Below are 19,729 nucleotides of genomic sequence, written 5' to 3'. Positions count from 1 at the left end.
CTCTCTAATACACTCTGGATTGACGTAATCCAACATTGGGCCGAATATGGACATACCCAATCATTGGGTTAAAAAGTGTCATTTAAATGTTATCTTGGGTTTGTCCATATTTGACAACTTTAAGTTAATACAACCCAGTTTTATAATAGTGTAATCTTCTCCTATAACATTTTTTTTAATAAGTAAATACAAAATTTGCTTGCTTTGGGACTTGTGGCGCTGCGCATTGTTGGATTTGCTCTTCAGTGTTTGGACTTTCAGCAGTGAAACTTAAACCACACTGAACTGAACTAAACTGAACTTCAGCTCTGAAAACTGGACAGACACAGTTTCAGTTTACTAGAAATGTTGAGCTGCTGTGACACAATCTACATTGTAAAAGTGCTATAGAAATAGACATGAGTTGAATTGAAACATTGTAAAAATAACTACTACAGAATGATTCCTCATGTTGAATTTAGATTATTTTGCAACCATAGCATAATGTTCCTAGATCATTGCAGGTAGGGCTGCACAATATTGTAAAAATCTGATATTGCGATATTTCATTTTTCTGCAGTAAATATTGTGACATAAATTCAGTTTAACAAGATAGATGAATAGCACTATTTGATGGTTTTCTGGAGAGTCTAACAGTATTCAGGTACAGAAATTAAATCACAAAGCAAAAAATGCTTTTCTTACTTTTGCTGTCTCATTTTAGACAAAATATCAAAAAATTCTTAGATCAAGTAAAATGTTGTTGTTTTCAACTTGACAATAAATAAGTCAAAATTAAGAATTTTTCCTGAAATAAGCTGCCAGTGGGGTAAGCAAATTAATCTTGTTTCATTTTGAAATGAAGATATTTGGACTAGAAACAAGAATTTTACAATTTTTTTTTTTTTTTTTTGCATAAATCGTAAATATTTCACATAAATACAGTAAATACATTGCTATTGCTCATGTTCAACTATAATTCAGACTCAGCATTACATACCTTGCAATGTGACTATTGCGGTGCGCACATTGCGATATCAATGCAGAAATAATATATTGTTCAGCCCTAATTGCAGGGTGGTTATTTTAACCCTTGTGTATTTGATGTATTCAAATGGACTACCCTTTCATTATGTTCAGGGCTGTTTTTGCCCCATTGACTCCCATTATAACAATATTTTTTGATTGCAAAGCCCTGACACCATGTAATCATGCATTTTTATTGTAGTTGTTTTTCCCTGTTGGGAAGAGGTAAAACTTAGTTTTTACTGTCGATCATCAGTTGGCACCATTAATCCTTTAGATGGGTATTTTATAAAGTAACAAATTATAGTGTGCATACATTTACAATGTTTACTATCTTCTGAGAGCTGAGCTGCTTTTTATTTTCTGAAACGTATCAAGGTGTGCAAAGCTCTCTCTCACAATCTCATACGCGCACACAATATACTCAACTTAACATATAATTTTAAACCAGAAACGAAGCTTTTTTTTGCACTGTAACTGATGATTAACAGTACCAATGACAATTTTTTTTTCTTATTCCCAACAGGGAAAACCAGCAGCAATCAAGAATGCATGAATATATGGCGTCATGGCTTTATAATCAAAAAATGTCATTATAATGGAAGTCAATAGGGCAAAACAGCCACCAACATAATGAAAGGGTAGTCAATTTGCCCAGAGTGTGTTGAGTTTTTGAAAAATATCAAAGCATTTTTTTCAAAATGTGTGTCAAAATAAGATTTATCACCAAAAATCAATCCATTTGCTGAAACACAGAGAAAGTTGTGGCCAAGTTAAGACCCAGAGTGGATAAAAACATCTTAAACGGCACATAAAGGGTTAAAAACTCTCCAAAAATTTTAACAGGTATTTACAGAACATTCCATTATGGCTATATATTTTTAAAACAAAGAAGTCTTATATAGGCAATTGCTTTCATAATGCTTCTGGAATCTTCAAGACATGCTTTTGATTTTCTGCAAAGTGAGTGATGTTCAATAATATCTGTTTGCACATCATTAAAACAACAACACATTGTTATTAAATGGTAAATTACAATTTCAAACACCCCCATCAAGAACTGGATAATCCAAAACATGCTGTTGGGCAGAATAAGCTGGAAAGTGTGAGTTCTTCAAGCTTTATGAGACTTGTTAATATTTGTTGACTTGTACAAGACTTGCTCTCCATTGCTTGTTTCTCTTGCATTACAATGTTGACCTTTTACATTGAGTTAAATGTGTCTGTTTGATCCAATAGTAGTGTCCACAGCATCTCCAGTCCACAATAAGACGGCGAGGAATCTATCTGTAACAAGCTCGAATGAATCTTACAGGTAAATTTTTTGCTCTAGACTAACACACTTCTGTATGTTTCTACATAGCTCAGTTCTTATGTACAGATGAAAATATTTCAGCTATCAACACTACTATATGTTTATGAAATGAATAACTTTTAATGGGTCATTGAATTATTAGACCATAATTCATAGCAGCTACATCTCAGGCTTGCATTATTTTATAACAATTTAAAAGACCGGCAATACTGAAGTTCAATATATTCACATATAGTTGGTCAAAATTATTAGCCCTCCTGTGAATATTTCTTTCAAATATTTGCCAAATTATATTTAATAGAGCAAGGAATCTTTCACAGTATTTGCTATGATATTGTTTTTTTCTGGAGAAATTCTTATTTGTTTTATTTCGTCTAGAATAAAAGCAGTTTTTAATTTTTTAAAACCATTTTAAGGTCAAAATTATTAGCCCACTTAAGCATTATTTTTTTCAATAGTCTACAGAACAAACCATTATTATACAATGACTTGCCTAATTACTCTAACTTGCCTAATTAACCTAGTTAAGCCTTTAAATGTCACTGTAAGCTGTATAGAAGTGTCTTGAAAAATATCTAGTCAAATATTAAGTAACTGTGCCCTCTCTCTCTCTCTCTCTCTCTCTCTCTCTTCTCTCTCCTCTCTCTCTCTCTCTCTCTCTCTCCTCTCTCTCTCTCTCTCTCTCTCTCTCTCTCTCTCTCTCTCTCTCTCTCTCTCTCTCTCTCTCCTCTCTCTCTCTCTCTCTCTCTCTCTCTCTCAAGAGAGAGAGAAAAAAAAAACATTACTAATGCTTTGCTTCTTAGACTTTACACACCTGAAACTTGTCTATAGCACTTGTTCACTGCTGCTCTTATAGTTGTGTAAATTGCTTCCTTGTCCTCATTTGTAAGTTGCTTTGGATAAAAGCGTCTGCTAAATGACTAAATGTAAATGTATTATTAACTGTCATCATGGCAAAGATTAAAGAAATCCGTTATAAGAAATGAGTTATTAAAACTATTGTGCTTGGAAATGTGTTGGAAAAAAAAACCCTGAAACTGAGGCAAAATAATGTGCGGTGGGCTAATAATTCAGGGGGGCTAATAATTTTGACTTCAACTGTATATGTAAAACATTGAATATGTTTAAGAATATATTTTCCAAATGCAAAGAAATTGCTAAAACTTTTATCTTCGTGTTACATGTAAAAATGTGCACATATATGTGATTTAATTTCAGTTAATTTAAACCTAAAATATATATAACATGAAATTTGACACATATGCACATATTTGACACAGAAGCAAGAACAAAGGTGTTGAAAAATCAAATATTTAAATATGTTTTGGGTTAGCTTCAGATTACATTCGTTCTGCATGTGGACTCGCTTCGTATCAGCCGCGCTGTAGGTTAAAAAGCATGCAAGGTAGGGCTTTGTTTCTGTGCACCCAAATTATCTGATACGCCTGATACGATGCTTCTTAAGGCACATCTTTTTAGCAAAGCATTTTGAGTGCAAAGCGCTCCTGATCGTGAAACTGAAGACCCGATGCCACGTTTAAGGAACTGTTTCATATGAATTTATTAATCATTTGTACTTTTCAATGAATGTGAACTGACATAGTTTATTAAAGATACAAACCCCTGACTAGTTTCTTACACATCTAAAGCTTTTATGTTTTGATGTGATTTTTGACATCTGTGAAATAACTGAAATCATTCTGCATAGTTTTGAGTGCTGTAACGCACTCAAAACCTAACTGGAACTACTTTATCTCTGCGTTTATCAGAAAATAACTGCACACCTTAGAATGTTCATCAGCCAATCAAAATCAAGCATTCAACAGCTATATAGTATATCACGGTGTCCACGGGATCTTAAAAAGTATTAAAAGTTGATCAGTCAATTTTAAAGTAAAAGCGTTTAAAAGTATAATTTGCTATTTTTCAAGGTATATTACATTGTGTATCAGTTTGCCTGAATTTAATCTGTAAATATCTGGATGTTGTGTAGTTTATAAAATCGCCAAAATCCTGCTAGATGTGACCTCAGGCTGTTTTGTTTGCAGTAACTAAGGAAACACTGTTTTCCTGCTGTTTTATGCACCACCTGCTGGATTAGCATTTTTTATTCAGTATATGACTTTTGATTTTTCTTACAGTACAGTGTATTTACTAAATACTGATTGTAAGTTAAAATGTAACTGGTTGGAACCTAAAGCGATGAGGTCTTAAAGTATGGAAAGAGTCTTAATAAAAAGTCGTGAAAGGTATTGAATTTCACTCTCTGATTGAAGAGTTCAGATGCAAAAGACGCTAAACGGCACTTCTGCCAAAATTGAACTAATGACACTGAGCAAATTCTTTAGGCACGTACTACATGTTCTACAAATATTTTTGCTTCAAATCATCCAAATCCCAGCGTCAGCACATTCAGCAATAGCAGTTTGTTTGCAAAAGCCTCTAAGCGCCATTTGCCTTTGACAGCAAAAGCTGCTATATTCCAAGAACCAATCAGAAGGCTCGAATCGAATCATATGTTTTTAATGCAGCGGTGCGCTGATACGCCGGCTTTTATGAGAAGACTGTTTTATTCTGCTTTCGATGTTAAAAGATGGAGTTTGAGGAATTGGATGAGCCTGTCCGACTGTCAGTGAATAGCAAATGAAAATTTCCTTTACCTCGAAACTCTGTGCATTATAAAAAAAAGAAAACACAATGTACAGTCGGAAGTGTAAGTTGCATCCACACTGAAAAAAGTGTTGCATGCAAAACTGTTGCAAACAATTAATTTGTGTTGAATTTAAACAAACAAATTAAATTGAGCAATGTTCAACTTAATTTGTTTGTTTAATTTCAGCCCAAATAAATTGTTTACAACCACTTAACATAAAAAAATTGAGTAAATCCAAGGAATCATCTTTGAATAATTTTTTTCAGTGATAGTTTTTTTTTGCGCAGTGGCGCTACATTGAGTCTGATTTACTATACAATGTACCGCAACTGCATTTCACAAAAGAGGAAGTTAAAATGCTGTTCTTTTATCCCACATGGATGCTATGAGGATAAACAAGAGACGAAAAAAAGATCAAGACCTTGAGTATGGTGAGAATGAATGAATGACAGCTTCTAAAATTGTCTGAGAAGAGGCATCCCCTTTTTGCCCAATTGGCCTACTTTGTGTTTTATTTGCTAATTTAAGCTTTTTCTTAAAAGATAAATATCATGTAATAATATTATTTATATTACTTTATTATACCTATATGTCTGATGAGCTTTTCTATTAATGGACAATGCACAGATATTGATGTTTTACAATGTTTTTACACTACAAACATTGTAAACTAAGCCTCTTAGATTCATAATGTAATGTTTACATTGCATTTACAAATATCAGAAATGCCAACAGATTGTTAAGATTTAATTAATGCCAGATTTAATGTTATTGATTAATGCACTTACTTGACAGATTTCATTCATTCATTGTCCTTCTGCTTTGTCCCTGGTTTATCAGGGGTGGTTACCACAGTGGAATAAACTGCCACTTACTTGAAAGATTTAAATATTTTTAATTTTAGGTGTGTTATGTTTGGTATAATAATTTCTAATTGCATCTTTAGTGATTTTCAACTAATTACACTGTCTTGTCCCGATAAGTGGATTTAGCTGGATTTGACGCAAAAGAAAATCTACCTTGTTAAAAACCAAAGAATTGTCAAAAGTGACATTTTTGAAAAAAAAAAAAAGGCATTTAATTTACTAGCTTATGATTACATATAAAATGAAACCTCTGAACCTAATCAGAGGAGCCTGATAGAAAATGCTTGTTTGCAAAAAACGAGGTCTGATGGATTTAGAGGGTTTTGCATCTGAACTCTTCATCTGAACAAATCATAATCTTGTTGTTTCTTTGTGGCTAACTCATCTTGTGTGTTACAGTCGTCCAGTTTGGGAATCTCCTCTGGTGATGTGTGGAGTCGTTCTGCTGGTCATGACTGCGTGTCTGGCGCTTTGGAAGTTACAGCAACAGTGTAGTAAGTTTTCTTATGTGTTTTTAAAGTATTTTGTGAATATTTTTTTTCAGTTTTATAAATTCATTGCATTAGATGTTTTTTTTTTTTTTGTTTTCATAGACTAGCCTGGAACCAATAAAGTCTCTCTCTCTCTCTCTTTATTTAGAAATCTGTGTTTGAATATCTCTGAATGTGTAAATATTAAACTCAATACACCTAATCTAGCTTCAGAATAAATTGTACAGAATAAGACCAAAATTGTTAGCACAAATGAACCTCTGAAAGTGACGTTTAAATAAATTGTTTAACCTACACTGTAAAACAGTAAATATAACTTAATTAAATAAGCTAGTTTAGCTTATACAAACTGATTATATTAAGCAGAACTCAAATGTAATGAGTTACAAATGAATTAATTATATTTTTTGCTAATTTAACTCTATTGCTAGAAGCAATACCAAACAATTTGAGTAGCTATTGAGTAGACTTAATTTGTTCCATTAATTGAACTCGTACTGATTTGATAGCTGAACTTAAAATGTTTTTAAGTTACTAATATTCTAAATTTGATATCAACTCAAATAATATATGTGTGTATTAGAGGTGTGAACCTACACTATTCTTACAGTTCGGTTTGTTAACTATTATCATGCCATGGGTTCAATTTGATCTCTTGGTGCATCACGGTGCATTGACGATGCTTTCCATAAACATATTGATATCTTATTTAGCAACACGATCATTCTTGTATTAAAATGTATAATTTATAATTATATTTATGTGTTGTAATACAATTTTGTCCCCTTAATACAAACAGTCAGATATATGGACTGTACCTTTCATTTTACCTGCTCAAAGAAAACATTCTTTTTGAATGTATCAAACAAATCTCAAGTATATGCACAGAACAACATAAACATTTATAGCAAATAAATAAATGTAAATATTATCCCGCTTGTATTTTGAGTGTTGTTCTTAAACGCCTATGATTGATCACGCGCTCAAAAGAAAAGGTTGCGATTGGCTCTAATGGTCAGCTCGACTTTAGCAGTGTTCAGCAAGCATGGACACTGATCTTAAATGGTGGCGGCGATCAGCTGATCAGCGACGTGGTGAAGAAAACTCGCTCTGCAGACACGCTCGTGTCTGGATTAGGCATGGGCCGGTATAAGATTCTGACGGTATGATAACCTTGGAAAAAAATACAGGTGTTGTGATTACTGCCCTGAAACATATTCTTTTTAAATGTCTGGGTAAAACTGTGGCATGGCTGATTACCCTAACTTGCCTAGCTGTCCTAATTAACCTAGTCAAGCCTTTAAATGTCACTTTAAGCCAAATACTAGCACCTTGCAAAATAATTAGAAAATATTATGTACTGTCATCATGGCGAAGACCGATGAAATGAGTTTATTTATTATATTAAACAGGGGTGCCCACATTTTTTCAGCATGCGAGCTACTTATAAAGTGACCAGGTCAACATGATCTGCCTAATATCAAACTGCAAAACATATATTTATTTACAAACATGATGAGAATTCTGTATTTGTACAAGATGCATTGATGTTCCTTGCATACCTGTATGAACCCATATTGTGCAATAGCCTACAACTCCTAACTCTGAGTTGCACTGAATGTAATCAGCCAGTTAAGCATAGTTCAAACAGTAGCCAGCCTAAAGCACACTACCAAATGATCATCTGTCATGGTGGAATGATATTTGGACTTAACCACGCCAACTTCACTAAGTGCTGCAAAACTTTAGCGGCTATAGTTTTGCTGCACTTAGCAAAGTTGGCGTGGTTACCCATGCGTCAGAAAAGGTCAGATATTAGACTGGCTCCCCCGTATGTCAATCAAGCGGCAAATTTCAATGAGGATAGATGATATGCTGAAGTCATTTTTTATCACATGCAATCTACCCACGATACCTTTGCTATCAACCGCTAGATCATAAACTACGTATTGGACACCCCACGTGTTGAAATTTCTCCATTAAATAACACTTGGGAAATATTTGATGAATCAAAATATAAAAAAAAAAGCTAAAAATATTGTCTTCAGCTCTATACATCTTTATTATTATACATGCAAACTCATAAATATTTTGTTTTATTTTGCAGAGAAAAAGCAAAAGCATCGAGAGACAAGTGAAATGAGCGACAATCTCACTGTGAGTATATCAGTCTCCGTTATCCTACATAAGATTGAAAAAAAACACTTACTCTCTTACAGCGCATCTATTAATTGATGAATTATTAGTTGTTATTAGTGCATGTCAGTTTAGAGTTCGTGAAAAAAATCATTGTCTATTAAGCCTGTCACAATAATCAATATATGGACTTATCGCACAACACAAGGACATGACCTCAATCATTTTTGGTGATGCAATATATATTGCCCATACATTAAAACCAATTTTAGCAACAATTTAGCTGATTATGCAACATGTATCTCTATTAGAGGTGTCAGTGTCAGTATGGTTAAAAAAAAAACACTATAGTATTTACTATAAATTACTATAGGATATTGTCATGTGGCTGTCTCACAACTGAAAATAGATCTGGTAGCAGATATCACAGCCTCTGTTACTTTTTACCTTGCACTTTTTTGTTAACATTTATTATGATTTATTTAGGATATGCACTTTCAAATTCTAATTCCAATGCCTAATTATTAAATTGACTTTAAGTAAAGAATAAAATATGATGTGTTCTAGAAGAGTGCACTTGCATTGTGATGATATTATATTGTCATTCTCGTATTATCTAATGAGTGACATAAAATGAAATGTCTTAAAATGACAATAATATAGTTTATTGCAATATATTTTGGTGCAATATATCAAAAAACAGATATCATGACTGGCCTATCGTCTATATAAAAAATCTTTTTTTAAAAATCATTGAAAAATTCATCGTCTTTAAAAAAAGGTATAAGAGATTAGTGGAAAAAGTAATGATGTAAAAAAAAAAGTAAAGAATTCCTACAAAATGCTTCTTTTTTTCCCAAAAATATCTCTTAATATGCCACATTATAAATATTAAATAACTTGTTAATCATGCTTGCAACTTCAAAATCTATATCTCTACATGATATTGATTCATAATGAAGATAATAAAAGTGCAATGCAAAATCTGGCTGCTCAGTTCAACATGATCTTGTTGTAATGACTTTGCAGGAAATGGTAATGACTGATGACTCAATGTCATAAAGGAACTGAACTTGTCAAAATGAATCACCAGCCCTGTTCTGTTCCTCTCAGCATGCACTCACCAAAGCATTATGGGAGATTATATATATATATATTTTTTATTTTTTATTTTATTTTATTATTTTTTTTTATTGTATATAGCTGGGCAGAATGAGCTCAAGGCACTTTAGGCCAGTGGTTCTCAAACTTTTAAACCAGCAATCCCCAATGTAAGATCGTCAAGAACTAGACTATGTCTCAACAAAATCCCGTTATCACAAGAAAATCACAAGTTTTTCGATTATGTTTGGTAATATGTCTCAGTAAACCAAATTTCTATATTTAGTTCAATTACATCTAATTTGTTAATCAAATTTGTTATGTTTTTCATGTTTTGAGGGATTTTGAGTGGTTCTCAATGACAATGTGATATTAAATAAATGGTGATGGGTTTGCTTTTTTTATTTTAATTATTAATATTATTTAAGATACAGATCAGAGCAAACTATTTATTAATCATTAAAGGGCCAGACCCCCCTTACATCTTGTTTTGATGACCTTTAGGGAGGATCAAGTGTTAATTAGGATGGTCAAACCCCCTTGTAATTCGTACCCTGGCTCATTTTTTTTCTACTATGGAGGTCGATAGGTAGCATCATTCAAAATATCTTCAACAGAAGATGTAATGGGAACATGAAAAGAGGTGAAGGCTGTAGTGAAAAGTGAAAGTACCCGCCCCCATTACGTCAGCACCAGACCTTGTTGAAACCCAGAAATGCAGTCTGGCAGATTAATACAGAGACTGGACCAAAGCACATCAAATGATCAGTAATTAAAAGAGGGAAAAATAGAAGAAATATATATTTTTATATTAGACACACACATGCTGCTTGTATTTGCAGCAGCTCCACGTCCACAACTTCACACATTGGGTTAAATTAGGCTTTGCAGTCTCCGTGTTCAGTCCTTTAATTCCACTGTATCTGTTCAGCTGAGGGAATGGAACCAACCCTGTGACGTCAGACACCGATTTCAAGATGATGGTGGCCTAGGTCTAAAATCTATAGTAAAACATGCCTTTTTATGCTAAATGGTTACATTAATCGAGTTTGATATATTTGTGTTTCCAAAAAAGTGGAAATCAATGTACAAAATAATGTAAACTTGACTGAGTGCCTCACTTCCCCTTTAATTCACACATTTTGTGTGCAGTACCTACATTCACATTTAGTCATTTAGCAGAATGTCCAAAGCAATTCAGCAATTTGTCCAAAGCAACTTACAATTGAGGAGGAATTTAACAAGATATCATCTATAGAAGTGTTTCTCTGTCTGCTGTATTTGACAGTGTTTGTCTTGTTTTCAGATTTGTCCATGGAGAGAAGGAGACTGTAAGAATGCCTCAGTGATTTTCCTGAACACTTCGGCTCAGAACGTCCAGTTGCTCTAACAGAAGACGGAAAACAACAAACTCAAGGACACTTTGATGATGAAGGAAACTTATGGGCACTTTCATTTTTTAAGTCTCGTTAAGAAGTCTATTAGCGGCCTGAAGACTGGAGAAACTGCAGGTGGGGGTACACTCTCAGAAATAAACGTACAAAATCTGTCACTGGGGTGGTACCTTTTCAAAACATACACTTCTATACTATATAGGTCGACATTAGTACCTTTAGGGTACACTTTTGTATGTTTAAGTTACTATGAGGTACTTTTTTAGGCAATAATATATATTTAAAGGGGACCTATTATGCCCCTTTTTGCAAGATGTAAAGCTAAGTCTCTGATGTCCCTAGAGTGTGTTTGGGAAGTTTCAGCTCAAAATATCACACAAATAAAGTTTTATAACTCTTTGAAACTGACCCTTCATAGGCTTTGATCCAAATTGTGCCATTTTGGTGAATGTAGCTTTAAGTTCAAATGATATTGTGCTCTTTTAAAAAGAGGGCAAAGCTACAAATGCCTGTGTCAGCATAGGGGCAGATTCAAATATAAGACTAATGTCCTATGCTAATGAGGGAGAGATTGTCACTAGTGGGCGGGGATTTCCCTCTTTGATGACCCGTACAAAGGGAAAATGTCAATCAAAGTGTTTCTGCAGACTGTTTTTTTTTTTATCAAGTGTGAATATAGGAAATATAATTAATACATTTTTTTAACCATTAGAAGCTGGTTATATTCATAGACTTCTGCCACACAAATGTGTGTAAACTCCTTATTAAACAGATTTTTGCATAATAGGTCCCCTTAAAGACCTGTTATAGGAACAAAAATTTATTTTTTGAAAAGGTACCGTCCCAGTGACAGAGTTTGCACCTTTACTTCTGAGAGTGTAATATCGGACATTTCTTCATGCACTACCAGTCAAAAGTTTAGAATCAGTAAGATAAGATCATGTCAAAAAGACTGCAATTAAAAGCTATCATTTTGAGCTTTCTTTTTAATCAAAGAAACTCCTAAAAGTAAAATGTATCAGATTTTCATTGACACTACAAAGCACTATTAGAATGAATTGTAAAAATCATTATTAGTGATTTTTGTACCAATAATAACTGATAATAAATCTAGTGATTTCTAAAGGATCGTGTGACTCTAAAGACAGGAGTTATGATCATGAAATTTCGGCATTGAATCACAGAAATAATAATAGTTTCTGTGTGGTGTGGTGTGAATGTGCTGTTTTGAACAAACACACAGCAGAAAATATGTAAATGTATGAACTTACAGAAGCACAAATGAGAAGCAACGCTTTCCCCCCATTTTTGAGACCAGGCTTAAGGGCATAGTTCACCTATAAATTAATATTGACTCACTGTATTCTCTTCCTCAAGTAGTTTTTATGAGTTTCTTTCTTCTGTTTAACACAGAAGAAGATATTTTGAAGAACGTTGGAAACCGGTAACCATTGACTTTCATAGTAGGAGTAACAAATGCTAAGGAAGTCGTTGATTAAAGGTTGCCAGCTTTCTTCATGATATCCTCTTTTGGGTTCAACAGAGGATAGGAAATCATGAAGCTTTGAAAAAAGAGTGAGTAAATGATGACAGAAATTGTGTTTTTGGTGAACTATCCCTTTAAACTAAATTATATCTATGAGCTGTCTTAACAAAAAAAATAACAACCAGTGACAGAATAGTTTCAAAATGCACACCAGTAATTTGTTTTTCCAAGTCATTTTTATAAAAGCTGCTTAATTACCATGGTGATGGTGAATAAATTGGTGATAGCCTGGGTCTGTCTTAAGCTAAACCTTGTTTGTTAAACTGTCCCTTTAGATTTGTATTATAATAGTCTATTTTTGTCCTGCAATGTTTTAAATCAGCAGTTAAATAATGAAATGTTAATTATTACCTATAGTGTACAAAAAAAAAAAAAAACGCAACATTATTTCAAATCATATTAAATCATGTACAGTGGAAGCCAGAATTTCTAGCCCTCCTGAATTATTAGCCCCCCCCCCCGTATATATTTTTCAACACATTTCTAAGCATAAGTTTCAATAACTCATTTCTAATCACTGAATTATTTTATCTTTGCCATAATGACAGCACATAATATTCGACTTGATATTTTTAAGACACCAGTATTCAGCTTAAAGTGACATTTAAAGGCTTAACTAGGCAAGTCATTGTATAATGATGGTTTGTTCTGTAGACAATCGAAAAAATATAGCTTGAGCTAATAATATTAAAATTAAAATGGTTTAAAAAAAACTGCTTTTATTCTAGCTGAAACAAATCAAATAAGACTTCCTCCAGAAGAAAAAATATTATATGAAATACTGTGAAAAATTCCAGAATCTGTTAAACATCATGTGATAAATATATGAAAAAGAAAAAATTCACTGGTGGGCTCATAAATTTGACTTCAACTGTACTGTACATGTGGTTTATATAGTATAAGTTTACTAATATAGTCTGTTTACCACTAAATAGACCAAAAATAATCCACTTTTGTCCCACCGCAGCAGTTCTACCAGTGTGAAATGGGAACTAGAAAGGGAAACATTGCTACTACCTAGAAAACTAATATAGGAATGCTGTTTTTTTTTTTTTTATCAAGTGTGAATATAGAAAATATAATTTAATACATTTTTTTGACCATTAAAAGCTGGTTATATTCATAGACTGTTGCCACACAAATGTGTTTGAATCCATTATATCGGACATTTCTTCATACACTACCAGTCAAAAGTTTAGAATCAGTAAGATAAGATCATGTCAAAAAGACTGCAATTAAAAGCTATCATTTTTAACTTTTTTTTTTTTTTAATCAAAGACTCCTAAAAGTAAAATGTATCAGATTTTCATTGACACTACAAAGCACTATTAGAATGAAATGTAAAAATCATTATTAGTGATTTTTGTACCAATAATAACTGATGATTTTCTAGTGATTTCTGAAGGATCGTGTTACTCTAAAGACAGGAGTTATGATCATGAAATATCGGCATTTATCACATGAAAAACATCATGTGATAAATATATGAAAAAGAAAAAATTCACTGGAGGGCTCATAAATTTGACTTCAACTGTACTGTACATGTGGTTTATATAGTATAAGTTTTCTAATATGGTCTGTTTACCACTAAATAGACCAAAAATAATCCACTTTTGTCCCACTGCAGCAGTTCTACCAATGTGAAATGGGAACTAGAGAGGGAAACATTGCTACTACCTAGAAAACTAATATAGGAATGCTTTCATGTCAAATATACAGGGTGTAATGTACAGTAAATAATAAATATATACTTGTAAATGAATAATTTTTATTTGGAATCATATTAGACCTTCGTTTAAGCGCATTATTAGTAATTTTCTTTAATTTGTCATTTGTGATGCTGGACCACAAAATCAGTGGTTAATGTTTTTTAAAAGCAAGATTTATTGATAAATCAAAAACTTTATAAATAACTTTTCATTAATGTGTACCCACTATGATTAGGATGCTACCATTGGCATACTGGGACAGTATTTCCACCCGGGAAAGGTATAACCTCAGGCCACTTATCACTGGGGGTTTGGGGGTTTGTGATCTGTAAGTGAAGAGTGGCGGGGAAGGTTTAAATTGTTTTAATGATTATAAAGATTTTTATAGCAATTTCAAGATTTTTTTAAATCAAACTTTAAATCAAAGCATCACTTGCTTTTGTTCATATCTCGAACAGTTTCAAGTAGGTACACTCAAAAAAATGATTCAAGCCCTTCTTAGATGTGACACAATTAAATACTGTTCCCTTTATTTAAATATATCTATTTTTTTAAATATTCATTTTCAATAAATTAATGTAACATAAAGTGTATTAGTCGCTTAATCTATAATCTTTATTAATCCAAATCAAATGAGTTCAATAAGGTGACCCTGCTTTGCGCATGCGCGAGACCGCGCGATTTCACTGCTACCTGCATTGCGTTTTTCCGTCCACCATTTTCCACCTGTGGCTGCAGACGAGTTGATGAGACGCCCCCGATTACAAGAAGTCATTTCTTTGGTGAGTATTCGTTTGTGCTTCTTTTTCAGCGAGTACCTCGCTACGAATGCATGTTATATTCTATAATATCGACTGTGTGCAACAAGCGTGATAAAGTTTTGCTTGTTTTTCAGTAAAGTTGGCGGCTAACGTTAGCTAGCTAGCCAACCAACCGCTCATCATGCAGGGTTGGAGGTTTTTTTTTTGGTCTTCGGGGTGATGTTGAATCAACGTCAGACTGTTTAAGTCAATATATTTGATCTGTGAATCAATTTAATGGTCTGATTTTGCGATCACGTAACGTTAGTGAATGTTGATTGAACACAAAAATGTGTCGTCTCATAAGATATTCACTACCAAAATTCAGCTTTAAATCAACGTTTGTTATTTTCTGACCGGTCTTAGAACCCGTTTCAAAATATTGAGGTAAAGTTGGTTTTATATTCGCACATTCGTTCAGGGACGTTGTTTACCATGGTAACTTACTTTGAATATTCAGACTAAAAATCACATGTAGGTATGACTTCAAAACAACATGAACGTTAGCACTATTTAATCGACTGTGAACAATACTTTGCGTTGGCTGTTGGCTGCTAATATTATTTTACTATTTAGAGTTTTCATTAATACTGTTCTGAGATTATATTAATGAGAGACTGAATGTGCGGATATAAATCCAACTTTACCTCTATTTTCAAAATGCTGTTTTCATGTGTGCCCTCAAACACAGTTGAAAATATTATATTGTTAATTTGGCTTTTATTTAAATTAAAATAGCACTGTAAAATTTATTAAACTATTTCATCATTTTATTTGTCTTCACTGTTGCTGAAAATTGCTAAAACGTTCTAACTCTTTTATAGGTTTTTACATTACTATAAGTTCTCAAATGCAAGTTTGACTTGGTAAGCTTTTAAGTGTTCCTGCACTTGTACACACACTACTAATGCATTTATTTTATCTTTGCAGTTTGATCGTCTTTACAGGGTTCCTTCTGGCAACCTCTTAGTGATTGTAAGTATTGTCTTTTTACTAAGCTGTTATGTATTGTTGTTATTAATGTAATGAATGCTAAATGTATTTAATCTTTTTAGGTTGGTGTATGTGGCAGTGCAAAGAATGCAGTTTGGAACTAGATAGCAGGTATTTATTGTTGCAACATTTTAGGTAGACTCATGAGCATTTTAGAGGCAGTTGTCGCTATTCATGTCCAAACACAGATTGCCCATGTACCTTTAATACATGGAGTAACCTATTAAATCACACATACAGAATTCATGCTAACCCGCAAACTGTATGTACTGTATGTGTTGACTCTGTTTTTTTTTTTATTAAATTGTCAATGGCAAATAGCTACATAATTGCAGTTTTAATTTGTCGCTAATCCTGGACCCCTATATGTTAGAAATTATAAACTTTTTTTAAATGGCTGTTTTTGTTTAATTTCCAGGTGACTGCAGAGTTCCTGCAAATCACCACCAAGCCACTACAATCAAAGTTCTTGTGACAGCTGGATCACTTCTCTGACAAGCTGATGCAGATCTTCAAGAAGAAAGGAGGAATGAAGGGGCAAAGGATCAAGGATGTCTGGCGATTTAATGATTTGGTAGGTAGATGTGCTTAAAACATCCTTTTACTGTATTGGGGTGGTTATTGTATGGTTTTCTTGTCCATAGCTCCTCATTTTAACACTTTTGGGAACTAATGCTTATGTAGCAAACTTGCATTTCACCGACTGCATTACACCAATACTGTCTGTATAAACCATGCATTGAAACTGTTACCTTGTTGAGAGCATTTAGGGGGCACCTTGATGGGCACAACCCTCTGTTCTCTTACATTTTTACAAATTCCTGTCTTGATTGGTCCTTCTCCTTTAGTGTGACATCAACACCTGAAGGGAGTGCATCCTGAGAAGCCTTGTCATCTACCTCAGTGAAGATCCTGACTCATTCTTTAAGGCATATTTGGTAAGTTTGATTGTTTCTCATGTAGTCTCTAACAGTGTAACTTTGTAGTTTAACTCTGTTTTCCCCATCGCACACGATTATGAAACTGAATAACTGCCAACGTAAATGATGCACACAGAAAGATTCATAAATGTTGCGACTATCATATAAATTACACAAAATATTTATCATTGCACATGACTGTCTTTTCAGGCCTCTGGCACTGAGGATGTGGAGAGGGACATCTCAAGCACAGTCATGGGGATTTACATGATCCGAAGTTATGACAATGGGAAGCCAGATGATGTGGGAATTATGATCGAAGGCATTAAAAGTCCTGAACAACGTAGGCAGTGACATGGGTTTCATCATGCTGTTTGGGCTCATTTATGCCCTTGATCTGAGCTTTCCAGAAAACCTCAAGTACACCCTTGAGTTCATCCAGAAAATCATTATGAATCTGGATGGACACAAGCTCAATCCAAAGATGCAGCAGCTGAAAATCAAATTATTTTCTTAAGAAGTGAACGCCAGATGACAAATGCATGAAGTTTCTTTATGCTTTCAAATTTGGGATGCATTCGTCTTTTCAGTCTTATGACATCTTTCATCTACTAAACCAACATTACGAAGTAAACTCATGGATGTTTTCCTTGTGACATTTTACATTGTGACTAAGCTACACAGAGGCAGCATGTGGGCAAGTAAAAAACTTGGACATACAATTGAAAAAAAAAAAAAAGGGGGGGGGGGGGGGGGTGGAGTGACTTGGTGTGATAATTGATTCTCCCTTACAAACTAATGGTTGATGGGGTTTTAAGTTTGGAATTCCCAATTTTTTTTTGGATGCTAATGTCTGCATGTAATGGCTCTTTCATATACAATATAGTGTCAACTGGTGTCTCCATTACTCTCGTACCTGTCAGGTGATTGCATGACTCAACACTTGTTGAAATGGACTTGACTTGATGTTGAAACGGGACTCGCCACACTACCGATTTTTGAATTATGAATGGCCAGACCAATACTCGCACATTTAGTTAAATATTCAGAGATTGTTTGAGTTTTGGTCACAATGGGTCTTCTTGCTATCAAACCATTCTCATGTTATGGCCTTTAAGAAATGTTTAGAAATGTTTAATGCTTCACAACTCATTAAATGTGCTCTGTTGTAGATTTTTATTTATTTATTTATTGTACATTGTTAACATCTAAGACTGGTTTTAAATCTCCTGGTTTTAAGGTCTGACAGATTCTAAAAAATGTTTTAGTTTAAATTAGTCAAGTAAGACGAGCTGTAGTTTCTGGCTCTTGTTCAACATATTTATATATATATTTTTATATATATATATATATATATATATATATATATATATATATATATATATATAAGTGCTTTTGATGCATGTTATAATTAAGATGAATGTTGATCAATCTAGCATTCGTATATATTGGAATGTTTTCATTGTGCATAATTTGCTGGTGCCTCTTATGGGGGACATTGGAAGCATTAACTTCACACCAGATGCAAGACCTGTTGAAATGTTTCTAACAAAGTTTTTTCAATAAAAAAAAAAAAAAGTCAATCTGTTCGTTGTGTGTGTGTGTAGTAATGGGATCAAATGAAAAATAAATATTTCCAACTAATTAATTTGTATTGAGTTGAACAAAAGTAAATCAATTATAGTAATTTAATGGATTTCTATTTGCTTAGCTATATTTGATAAAATTGAGGTGGACTAACTCAATTACATTTCGTTACGTAAATGATAATTTTTTAGGTTAGGGCTATGTATATTTATTGGATGGAAAACCTGCACACAATTAAATTGAGTTAACCCAATGAGCTATTTTTTTGAGTGTATTGCTGCAGCTCAGTGACCTCTAAGTGGGAGGAACTGAAACCACAAGTAGGTTAGGTTTAGGTGGTTTAGGGGGAGCAGATGCTATGGGAGTTTTCTGGGAGAAATAACAAAACGAGATGGGTCTGAAATACGGGAGACTCCCGGGAAAAACGAGAGTGTTGGCATGGATGGGTTACTGTGAGGTTGGGTTTAGGGTTAGGGCTTGTGTAGACATTCATAAAGCACAATATTGGTCTCCAAGTCATACACAAGACATTAAATAAATAAAAACATCAGGTTTGTACAGCCCACTTGGAGATCAAGTCCCACCCACATGGAGTTGGCTTTGACCTCCGTTTATACCCTTCTTGACAGTTTTGCCTATTAAAGTGTGAATGAAAAGAGAACATGGGTTGTTCTATAAATAAATATATATATATATATATATATATATATATATATATATATATATATATATATATTTCTTATGGCAAGAATAAAAACAAAAATAGTACAAAAACAGATTTTTTTAAACGTTTTTTTTTATAAAAGATTAAGCCCGCTCTACAATTGACACATGTCTGGTTAGTTTCTGTCATATACTTATATTTTTAAAAGGCAATAATGGTCCAACATTCCTGACCTTTAACACCAATAAAGCCAAGAAAAACAGGGCATTCATATGTTGTAAACCCATAGGTTCAAATTATTTTTTATCATTTGTCAAAGAAATTATATTGTTAAATTATAGTTTTATAACTATTTAATTGTTTTAAATTCAAAATGAACGATAAAAAAAACATTTCTGTAATTGTTTATTAAAACCACCTGGGTTTTCACTTTTTGTCATGGCCTCTCTTTTTGGCTTTAACAAACTTTATCCCTTCTCCAAGTTTTCCTCCTCTTGGCTGTTGCAATTTATAGTGAAGAATTGTCCATCTGATTATCCCTATGAGCAC

General features: G+C 33.4%; 1 long non-coding RNA gene across 1 annotated transcript; it reads left to right on the top strand.

The window, feature by feature from the left end:
- Positions 1-1,779: 1,779 nt before the first annotated feature.
- Positions 1,780-17,639, top strand: LOC130213761 (uncharacterized). Its single transcript, XR_008835497.1, has 9 exons — positions 1,780-2,320; positions 6,239-6,333; positions 8,438-8,487; positions 10,874-14,998; positions 15,947-15,991; positions 16,072-16,120; positions 16,428-16,583; positions 16,858-16,947; positions 17,140-17,639. It is a non-coding gene; the product is annotated as an uncharacterized LOC130213761 (long non-coding RNA).
- The last annotated feature ends 2,090 nt before the right edge of the window (positions 17,640-19,729 follow it).

This window comes from Danio aesculapii, chromosome 2, assembly GCF_903798145.1.
Source record: "Danio aesculapii chromosome 2, fDanAes4.1, whole genome shotgun sequence".
Taxonomy (NCBI): Eukaryota; Metazoa; Chordata; class Actinopteri; order Cypriniformes; family Danionidae; genus Danio; species Danio aesculapii.
Note: the sequence above shows the minus strand (reverse complement) of the source record. Positions and strands in the feature narration are given on the sequence as shown.